Below are 12,338 nucleotides of genomic sequence, written 5' to 3'. Positions count from 1 at the left end.
TTTTTCATTCCTCATATTGGTAATTGGTAATTTTGTTCTCTGTCAGGCCTCTGAGCCCAAGGTAAGCCATCATATCCCTTGTGACCTGCACATATATATCCAGATGGCCTGAAGCAACTGAAGATCCACAAAAGATGTGAAAATAGCCTTAACTGTTGACATTCCATCATTGTAATTTGTTTCTGCCCCACCCTAACTGATCAATGTACTTTGTAATCTCCCCACCCTTAAGAAGTTTCTTTGTAATTCTCCCCACCCTTGAGAATGTACTTTGTGAGATCCACCCCCTGCCCGCAAAACCTTGCTCCTAACTCTACCTCCTATCCCAAAACCTATAAGAACTAATGATAATCCACCACCCTTTGCTGACTCTCTTTTTGGACTCAGCCCGCCTGCACCCAGGTGAAATAAACAGTCTTGTTGCTCACACAAAGCCTGTTTGGTGGTCTCTTCACAGGGACGTGTGAGACATTCTCTTTATTTCTTTATCAGTTTTGCTAGTTTATTGGTTATATTCATCTTTTCAGAAAATACTTTTTGGCTGTGGTAATTTTCTCTCTTGTACAATTGGTTTTTATATTATGGAGCTTTACTCTTTTTTTTCCTTCAATTTTTAAGTTTAGTGGTACATATGCAGGATGTGCAGATTTGTTACATAGGTAAACATGTGCCATTGTGGTTTGCTGCACAGATCATCCCATCATCTAGGTAATAAGCCCAGCATCCATTAGCTATTCTTCCTGATGCTCTCCCTTTCTGCGCACCCCTCCTCTGACAGGCCCCATTGTGTGTTGTTCCCCACCTCATGTGTCCATGTGTTCTCATCATTCAGCTCCCACTTACAGGTGAAAACATACCGTGTCTGGTTTTCTGTTCCTGTGTTAGTTTTCTGAGGACGATGGCTTCCAACTACATTCACATCCTAAAATTCTTTCATTTTAAATTGTGCTCCCTCTTTGACATGAGGGTTGCTTAAAAGGTTTTTGTTGTTGTTGTTTTGTTTGTGTTTTTAGTTCCACCCAGACTCATATTTTTGTTTCTTAGTTTTGTAATTAAATGCAAATTTTAGTTAATGGAAAACAGAGAATAGCATCTGTGTATTCCTGCTTTTTAGATTCATCAAGATTTTCTTTGTGCCCTCATACAGGTTCAGATTTTATGAGTGTCCTATGGTCACTTAATAAAATGTATGTATTTTCAATTTTCTGAGTTTAAAATTAAGTTTTTATCAATCAGATAAGACTGATTAAATATGTTATTAAGCCTTTTGTGCTTGTTATTTTTTTCCACTTTTTCAATCATTGACCAAAATAAATAAATTAAAGTTGGGGCAACTAGTCTGTTTCTAATTCTTCCTCCTATGTTTCCTGAAATTTTGATTTATGAATCCTGATGCTATGTTACTTGGTGCAAACATATTCAAAAGCATTAGGTCTTCATTTTGAACAGAATGTTAACATCATCATGTGTCCTTTTTTGTGCAGTTTAATGCTTTTTGGCCTAAACTCCACCTTTTCTGCTATTAACATTCTTTAAATTTTTATTTATTTTTCTAAAGCTGTATCTTATGAGTATCTACTATAATAAGCAACAGAGTTTTCTTTTTGAAGCAATTTGGAATCCCTCCTTTTTTTTAAAGCAACTGTTTCAATCATGATTTGAGCAGAAAAATTAAAATCATTCTATGCATTTTAATTAGAGAGACTTAAAGGTTTACACACCCAATGGAACCTTTGAAAAAGATATTGTCAGCATGCTATCTTAAGAAAATCTGGAAGCGCCGATATCACAATCAATGATTTCAGCTGCCTGCAGCACCAAAGTGGGTGATTCTTAGGAGAAATCCCAAAGAGAAATGAACACCAATTTTCTCAGTTGCCTACACACAGAAGATGTAATCTCAGTTGATTTCTCACAGCACATGTTTCTCAGGAAGGCCCAGAAACTACCCCTGACGATCTGATTTGCCTGCTCAAGGTTTGGCAAATGTCTGACTAGGACATCTAGTCAGTAAGTTTTAGTCAGTGTGATATCATCTATGTATTGGGCCAGCAGACTCTCCTGTGGGATAGCAAGCTGATCAAAGAAAGTGAAAATATCGTTCCATTGTCTTCAAGCTCCTTTTATTTCTGTCAAGAAATTTGTTGTCATATCCTTTGTAGGTTATTTCACTTTCCAATTTGCCTACCTTTTAAGTTCTTTATCGAAATTTATTGTTCTACAGTTTCAACGTCATGTATCTTGGCACAGATTTCTTTTGTTTCATCCTGCTTAGGGTACATTAGAATTTCTGAATCACAGTTAACACTCTCAAAATTTGCCTCAGAACAACTAGGTCTTTACAATTAAAAAAAAAATTATGTTAAGTTCAAGGGTCCATGTGCAGGTTTGTTACATAGGTAAACTTGTGTCATGGGGGTTTGTTGTACAGATTATTTCATCATGCAGGTATTAAGCCTAGTACTCATTACTTACTTTTCCTGATCTTCTGTGTCCTCCCACTCTGCACCATCTAATAGGCTGCAGTGTGTGTTGTTCCCCTCTGTGTGTCCATATATTATCATTTAGCTTCCACTTATAAGTGAGAACATGTGGTATTTGGTTTTCTGTTCCTGTGTTAGTTTGCTAAGAATAATGGTTTCCAGCACCATCTGTGTCCCTCCAAAGGACATGATCTCATTCTTTTTATGGCTGCATAGTATTCTGTGGTATATATGTACCACATTTTCAATTTTTTTGTGTGTTCACTGTTTCAAACTCTGGATTCAGCTCACTATTTTTTTCAGGGAGAGGGAGGAAATATAAATTTATCTTTATTTCTTGAGAAACCAAAACATAATACAAAGTTTATTATATCCAGCATCTAGTTAGTTATATTTTATTGAGAGGCCTTCAGAGTGCTGTGAATTGAAAATATTTAGCTCAGATTGTCTACCATAAATCCCATGTCTGAAATAACTATATTTGTTAAAATTATGTTAGGGTTCTTAATTATTTAAAACATCATCAAAACACTTGATATTTTTAAAATGGAAAGTCTGTAACTACACTCATAGTAAATGCATAATTTATAGACATTAAAAGTGTTGTCTTCCTTTAATCACTATCCTGGAGTTAGATTCTGATTCTTCCTGTTTTGCTCCTCAATGCTGGAAACATTCTGGAGCATTTACCTTGTTCAAGAGTTATCTATTCTAAATTTCATGCTCTTTTCCTGAATTATGTATATATGAATATATATATATATAATTATATATAATGATGCTAAATAATTTACTATGAATATGTATATTCATAGTAATATATATTCATAGTGTATATGTATATATCTACTAATATACATACACATATATCTTATATACTATGAATATATATATTCATAGTAATATATATTCACAGTGTATATGTATATATATACACACTACTTATAATATATATATACACACATATATATATCTTATAGTAAATTATTTAGCATCATTCATGAGTAATTTGATGCTTCTTCCTTAAATGTTTTGGACCAAGAGATGATGCTATCATAGGTATGCAATGAAACATCGTCTTGAGAGTCAAAGAAAAACAAAGGGAAAAAACCAACTCGGTGTATTGATAGCTTTAGAAAATCTAAGTGAAATGGTACATTTGCCACCATTAACATTACTGTAATCAGAGCTTCATTTCTGGACTGGCCCATATCCACAGGAGTAAGAAGTTTTAGAAAAGATTCACTCCAATTCTTTTTGCCAATCTTCTTAAACATTATCAAAAAGATAATGTATCATTGCTTTCTTTTTGAAAGTAATGTGTACCCTATTTTAGTTAAAGGTTTATCCTCTGTAAAATCAATCAAGTATTGATTTTATATATATACAATTATGTATATATGCAATCTAGAATTTCTGTTACCCATTTTATTCCAGATGCCAAATTATTGTTGTATCATATTTACCTACTCATTTTCATAAAGATGGCAAATATAAATTTTATTGATTACTATTTTCCACAAGGCAAACATGAAGCAGGGAGTGTTCAATTGTCCTATTCAAAGCAATTAGTTGTTAAGCCAGGTTAAGAACCTAAGGCTGTCTTTAATTTTACCGATGAGTTTGTTTTCTAAAACCTCTTAAAATATAACCAGCCCAGAGAAGCCTAAATATTCTAAAGGCTATCATTATCTAACTTGAATCTAAAAAATTAAAGGTTCCTATCACAGCCCTGGTTTTATAAACTCAATATGTTGAAGACATGCTTATTTAAAAACAATAAAGGATGAACAATATTTAAAATATTTTGTTTTTCAAAGTGATGTTGCTGTGAAACGCAATTATTATGTGTGACGGCGATTTTGTTTTTCATCTTGAGACCCTGGTCTAGAGGTTTGGACTTCATTAGCCTGTTTGGAAAATGTTTAATTTATCATTTAATTTTATTACAATAGTAATTTTGTTATATGAAATTAACATTTTTGGAGCTACAGTTTGTGATACAAAGATGTATAAAATACACCCTCTGCCCTCAAGCAACTCTCTAGATGTTGACTCATTCATTATTTCAGAAAACATTTATTGAGTACCCCTGAGGGTCAAACACTGGGCTGAACTGGTGATGCCAGGAAGAATTATAGAGTCTCATCTCATAAGTAGCTTATAGTCAAATTGGAGAGGCTTATAAGTAAGCAAGTACAGTATAGTGTGGCAGTGGGTGGGCTCAGGGCACAGTGGGATCTTACAGTGGAAAGAGTGAAGAAGCAGGGGAAGGGCATGGGAAGAGAATGAGAAACAGAGCCAGGTAATCTGTTGGGAGTTAATTCTCCGTGGGGTAACGTTGTCCTGCACATCTTGCTAGCAGAGGTACAGAGTGTCTTTTACTCTGGAGAATCTTTTCAAGGAAGCCTGTACAGCAAATAGCCTTGAAAGATAGAGATGTCTGTCTGCAGAGGAAAGGGCGGTCATGCTTGCTATCCTCTATAACAAAGGTAATGTCTCCGTCTGGAGACTATCCATCATAAGATTTGAATTCCTTCAGCTCAAGATTCTTCTCCTATATTACAACCCATTGAATATGATGGTGTCATCTGGGCCTGTCCACATTGCCCCCATGGGGTCTGAAGGTAAGGGGAACTGATGCAAATATGTTGATGCTTCTGCTGCTCCCCTTGCCATGAATAGTAATGTTCTTTGTCTCTGACCCTGGAGTCTCACTTCTGCCAGCATTCATGAAATGGTAGCAGACTAATTTCTTAGCTTATAAACTGAGTACAATCTCAGACTCTTCACAGTTCTTTGTATAGCCTGTTGGCAGAATTTTGTCTTGTTTATCCAAAATCTTGTGTATCTAGGTTGGGGTAGGGATGTATTTGTTTATTGGAGTTAACAAACAAAATAGATTGTGAACAGGTGCTTCGAGAAAATAGAGTCAAAGGCCCTTCTTATCATTGCTCACATTTCTGTGCAGGTGAAATACAGGAAACGTAGACATCAAAGAGAGTCTGGAGGGAAATAGAAGGAAAGTTTTCACAAAACAGCAGCATGTGACCTAAGATAGTTGTGGTGCATTAGAGACATAATTATTACTGCTCACCATCTAGGGACTGGGTCACAAAATAGGAACTTCAAGCTTTTTCTAATTTAATTTTTTGGTTTTACCAGTTAGTGGCAGTACGTTGGCTGCCTGATTCCCATAGTTCTACCTTGCAGGTCCCTCCACATCTTCATCCCTCTTCCGGCTCCAGCCAGACAGCGCCAGCTCCTTATCTGTGACTTCTGAATGATGCTGTGCAAGGTCACTTCTCTGTCATGCTTACTTCTGAGCCTTGGTGAATTATTTCTGCACATTATGTCATTATAACTGGGGGGTATCCATTTTAGTGCCTGTTTATGGTGGAACTTGTTAGCGTGCTTAAACCTGTTAAAGAACCAAAAATAGCTACACCTCTTGAGTGGTTACATTCTGAAGCTGGTTTAGGTTTTATGTAACTGCTCTCTCTTCCTTGAATGTGTCTATTTCTGCCTCAAACTTTTCCTGTTCATAAAAAGCTTAGCTATTTTGATTGGATTTGCATTTGTTCTGTCACGCAGAAGCACACTGACATCCCTCAGGGGCAATGCTGGATTCACAGTCAAATGAGCACGTTCTTCTTCCTCTCCCTAGCATTTCATCTCTATAAGAAAGTGACCAGCCACTAGAATAGTAGCATCATTAGAACAGCCACACTTATCACAGAGATGTTTAAAACAGACAAATTAAAACAAGTCAGGAGAAGGTGGCTAATCCAATTAATTAGGAAGAGATAACTTCCAGCAGAAGAAGGTAAAGTGAGAGACTCACCATGAGGCTTAGCGCAGCAGTGCTCTGTAAAACATAGATGTGCAACTGCCTGTTTTTCACAGCCATCCTGCTTCTCCTCAGATAGGCATCACACAGTCAATAGCCTATAAAACAGGTTTTATTTTTTCTGTGTGTGCTTTTTCAGGTGAATGTGTGGGTGTGGTGGTTGAGGTGGCATGGAGGTGGAGGAGGGGATTTATTAAGAAAAAAGACCAGAGGGGTGAGAGGGTGGAATTTATTAGAAATGGTGCAAATAAACAAAGTTTACTGGGAGGAGTTTATGTTTGACTGAAACAAACAGTGAAAGAGGGAGTAGAGATTATATCTCAGACACCAGGCTGGGTTTGGAAGACCAATCCAGGCAGGGTGATGCCAGATGTCATGCTTTCCATGACAGTCTTTTTAAAATATCTTTTTAAAAACTCTATTTTTGCAGATATTGGCATTGCTTTACTCTGGAAAGACTTTAAAAGTCCACTCAACTACAGCTCTTTCTTCATTTTTTTTTCTCCCTCTGCTTGCTAAATTAACACCAAGCTCACAGGCCCAGATTATCTTTGCCTAAAGGAAGGCAGCACTTGTGTGCTCTGTGAGATGGCAGTTTATCAGCCCAGTTGAAATGCAGTCTTTTAGGATTTGTGCTGATTTTCTCAAGCTCTGTGCTAATCCTCCTATTATCATCTCTGTCAGGTTTGTTGATGATAATCAGTTTTCCATCAAAGGTAGGCGTATCTGAACACAAGTAGCTAAGCTTACATCCAATGACGAGTTCTTTCATTTGCAAGCAGCTAAACCTAATAAAGTTTTAAACTATGAGTCACCTTTTATTAAGGATAAAAGCCATCTGTCACTTTCTATCTACGTATTTGCCAATTTTGATGCAAGAACCATTGATACACTCTATTTAGTTTCATAAGCAAGAAAATACAAGTCAAAAACTCCTGGTGATTTGTTTACTGGTCAGTGATGCAGCCAGAATCAGATTCAAGTACTCAGTGAAATGTCTATATGGAGAGTCGCTAAGAACTTAGAAATATTTAGGTTGGTGCAAGAGTAATTGCTGTTTTTGCCATTCAGAATAATGGCAAAACCACAATCGTTTTGCACCAACCTAATATCTTTCCCTCAGTGTTCACTCACAGGCTTTAGCATGAATATATACACTTTGACTCCACTAATTTTGAATTTGTGACAAAAGTAGTCTAGGTAAAGACAGAATTTTTCCTTTTTTTTCTAGGAAGAGCAATTTTGAAAGAAACACTTTGATAGACAAATAAAGATAGAGAATGGGATCCTGCAGTCTGCTCAGGCTTTAAAGGATGATTTCTAAATATTATGCATTAGGCAAAGAGAAGACTTTGTTACCCTCCTTGGGAAGAAAAAAGGAGGAAGTGGAGAAAAAAAGAGGGAGAGAGTTTAGCCATTGACAAGGTAAATGACTGTGCTTTGAAAAAATGTGATTATTTCCTATGACTCTCCCTGTTTGGTCACTGTAGCCAAACTCAAAATACTTTGTGTGGATAGAATTTTGTTGAAACCAGGGAGCTGCTTAAATATTTTGTCCAGGCTGAATGATCTACAGTGAAGATTGCTGCTCTCATTGAGCACACATTTAAGAGAGGATAGAGATAAATACATTAACAAATATAAAAACAATACAATTTAATAGAGATAAAAGTTTCAAAGAAACACCTGGATAATGAAAGACAGTTGACTAGCATTGGGCTGGCTAGAGGTGGTGAGGAAACCACTCTCTAAGGAGGTAACATTTATGCAGAGGCAAGCAGATACCCCTCCTTCTTCCAAAATCATGCATATTCAAATGTTTTGCTAGTTGATTGTAGAGAATAAAAGATGAAATGACAGTTTTTATGTGCAAGGAGCTCACGAACTAGGAGGAGAAACAAAATACAACAAAATGAAAGGCATTTAATACAGTTCTATAAACTCATTCAGAAATAACTCTTCAACATTAATCCAGCTGGAATTAATCTCTATGAGAATTGGAAGCATGACTGGCTAGCTCTATGTTAACAACTCTCTGGACAAAGGAGAGTGTGTTGGTTAAGTCTCTTGGTTGCAAACTTCGGAGTCCAACTCAAGCTTGCTTAACTGAAATGGGGAATTATTGAGGGAACACAGAGGGGCTGTCAGAAGTGGTGGAAAAAATGGATGGCAAGTCTGGGAAAACAGACAGGAAACAAGATGGTTCCTAAGACTATGCAGCAGCAAAAATCTGACCAAGATGCCACCAGGTCATCTTTTCTCTAAGCTACAATTGCTTCTGGGGACACTGCCTCCATGAACGAATGAACCACAGCCTGGTAGAGTCACTCATAGACTGTCTCACATCAATCAAACAAATTCTGACCGTCCTGTGCACTTTGGATCACTCCCACAAGCTTCAAAGTCTCAGGCAGGTATATCCAATCAACCAAGCTAAAAGACAGTTCATTTTCCAGGTTTCAAGGGGGAGGGAGAGGGCAAGCCTGGCTGGTTTCCTTTGGTTTCCACAGTGAGAAATGATACTCCCTATTCTACTAAGACTCGCACAAGGGAGTTCCCTTGAAACAGGAAAGAGGATTGAAGTTTGGGTAGCAAAAATGTCAAATATTCCAAAATATGTTACTATGGTTGGCTCCCTGGCTGCATTTACACCTTTATCCCCATACTAATACTTTAAAATAAAAAGCTCTTGTCTAATGTAACTATTATTTGTATTGTCAAAAATTGCAGCTACCCAACTCCAGGACTAGAATCCCTTCCATCTCTAGACCTGTCCCAACCTCACTTCAGTAGTCTCTAATACAGAGCCACTCTATGCCACCAGGTCTCCCTAGGCCAACAGCATTATCATCATCTGGGAAATGGTTAGAAATGGAAATTTTCCAACCACAACCCATCGCTAATGCAATGGTTGTGCAACCTTTGCACATAGGTCTTAGCCGTCTGAATTTTAAGAAGCCCGCTGAGTGATTCCAAGTTTTATTCTGGAAGGATCTTGGTCTTTGTTGGTCCATTTTTGTGTAACTAGTAGTCTTCTGTTAGCTTTTTCCACTACCACAGTAGGACTGGTACCCCAGAGGATTTCTCGGTTCCATAAATCCTCCCTCCATTCGCCTTGGTGAAACAGTCATCTTTGGCCACCTAATAGTTAAGTTTAATTCTTATTTTATTTAAGATTAAAATTTTATCGTTTATTATTTTTTATTCCATAGCATGAGCTTCATAATGACTGTCAGCCATCTGTGTTGGACACTTTGATGCACTGTCCCAATCTCCCTTCTGGAATAAAAGACCCAAAAATCTAGCTGCTTTGGGGATTGCCTCCATTAAAGAGAGCCATCTCACAGGACTTCACACCTCTTTCAGGGTTGTCCACATCCAATAACTGATTGCCTCACAGGTGTAAAGGACTGACCCTCTTCTTACCCAATTTAGGGCAATGTTAAAGGATCAACAGAGCTTAGCCACCTATAGGGCCAGCTGAGGCTTCTTTTGAAGCTACATCACAGTGTGACTTTCCCCTCTGCCAGGTCTTGCTTCCTGTTCCTTCCCTTCCACAGGTGTGGCTTTCCAGAACACTCCCTGATAAACCTGTACGCTAAACCCCATCTCATATTCTGCTTCCCGGGGAAACCCACCTGCAAAACCATTTCATTCCAAATATAAGGAATAATTGTTGTATCCACTGGGGGAAACAATTCTTCCTTGAATATTAACACTCCAAAACTCCAGAAATCCAAAGTTGCAAGAATAGGAAGCAAATATTTTGTGAGTGGATAATTGTTTTCTGAACACATTTATTCTGACATGAAACTAACTACTCCATACTTTGCTGGTTCAGAGCATCTAACATATCCAGCAGTTCTGCACCACCATCTCTCATGACATTGTCTCCAAACTGGCATCATAATAAAAATGGCAATCATTCTTTCTCTCATTTTGCTAGGGCCAGCTGTTTCTGGATACAGAATCAAACCATTGACTGACTTTGTTGATGTCCCAACGGAAAGCAGGACATTGTTTCTCATCAAGATTTATATCAAGAGGGATTCTTTCCAAATAGGAAAGTTGTTTGAATGCTACACAACTAAAACATTGACATAGGGCTATGGAGACTTCAAGCTGGATGGCAAGGAATTCTATGGGATGGGGAAAATAAACTCCAGATGGGAAAAACAGGAGCAACATTGCATGTGGCTGGCTAAGCATTAGATAGGTGCATAAAATGGAAAGTAGTCTGGTCTGTCACAAGATTGAAAGTAAACTTTATAAATACTGTCAGTGATTCAGACATGTCCATCAATATACATACAAATATTTGATGCACCAGCTAATTACTCTCACACATTTAAAAAATGGGGTATTGGGCATTCAATCTCTAGTGAGCATAATTTAAATTAATTTATATGCCCTAAGGTAAAAAAAAACACTTTATTTGAAATATGAGATAAGTTTGACTTTCATAATTGAGATGACTCTTCTCCCTAGTTAGACTAATAAGTGAATGTTCTGTACATGTTGCATTCCATGGCTCATGAGTGACTATTTGGACCTTATCCAAAGTAGGATGATTAGAATCACTCAAAATTAATCTGTTAATTGATTATTTTCATGTGCATAGGGATGCAAATGTCAACTTGTGTCTGACAGCCTAGCAGACTAATCTGAACTATTTGAATAGTTATGAGAACTTTATTTCAGAAATTTTAAAAATTAGCAGCAGTTAGGTAAAATAATTTCCCATATAAAGAGAATTTATTTGACTTCTTGACAGAAATACAAACTAAAAGTATCTGTAAAGATTTTTCATATATAAGTGAACTGTATACACTCATACATATACATACTTAACACTCATAAGAGTAAGATCAGGGAAATCACTCCAAAGTCCATTATACTTAAGCTTTGCTACAAAGATCAGATCTTCAAGTGAAGAACGCTGTGGGAATCAGTGGAAACTGTGTGCAAAGGTAAGAGAAAGCATCATGTATTATAAAACTATAAGGGATTTAGTGTGGCTGGAAAATGATTTGTACATGAGTACGGCAAGAAATAGGGTTAGAAATGAACAAGGATCAGGTCACAATGGGCGTTTTATGTCATCCCAATGAGCTTAGATTGTGTTCTTTGCTCCAGTACCACAACCTCCTATGACATTAACTTTAAACTGGAACCATAATTAAATTTCCAATCATCATTCCTTTTATTCTATCAAGACCAGCAGCCTCTGGGTAGAGGGGGAAAAATCATCAAATCCCTAAATTCAGCTAATGATTAAGCATTTCACAGTATTCAAGTAATAAGAAATACGTTTTTTAAAATAATTTTGTTTTAAATGATAATATGCATACAAGGGAACAGTTTGTAATTTCCCTGTACCACAAGCCTTGCTTTAGCATGCAGGAGTTGTGTGAATCAATGAGTCCAGTAAGGTAAAAGCAGACCCAGGCTGGTGGTTCAAATTTCATCATCAAGCCCTGGCTGCGCCTCCCCTGTAACTTCTTCAGCCAGCATCCTGATAGCCATTATTTCCCCAGAAATGTTCTCCTGCTTGCTTATCCAGGAGGGCTGCCCTTCTACATTTATTAATGCTTTCCGTCATGTAAGAAATGTCCTGCCCAAGGTCTTTTCAGAGTCTGCAAATACGCCTGGAAGATTAACTGCTTTCCCCAATAACAAAAGGCATTGGGCTAGTGTGTGGGTGCTTGGGGCAAGGAGAAACAAAGAGATAGACTTTCTTAGGGAAGAGAAAGTGTCATGGACAGGAAACATTTTGGAAATATCTCAGAAAAGAAAATTTCACAAAGTTGCCTATGGCTGACATCACCTAATTATCTATAAATATAAATCCTTTGCTGATGAAAAATGAAAAGAGAAAGAAAAAGGCAAAGTGCATTAAATCTACCTGAGGCACATGGATTCTCATTAGGAATGAAAAGGTTTCCTTAGGGGCTGAGACTCATGAACCAGTGGTTATTTTCATGATGACTGTATTTGAACAATTG

Source organism: Symphalangus syndactylus, chromosome 2 (genome assembly GCF_028878055.3).
Source record: "Symphalangus syndactylus isolate Jambi chromosome 2, NHGRI_mSymSyn1-v2.1_pri, whole genome shotgun sequence".
Lineage (NCBI taxonomy): Eukaryota > Metazoa > Chordata > Mammalia > Primates > Hylobatidae > Symphalangus > Symphalangus syndactylus.
Note: the sequence above shows the minus strand (reverse complement) of the source record.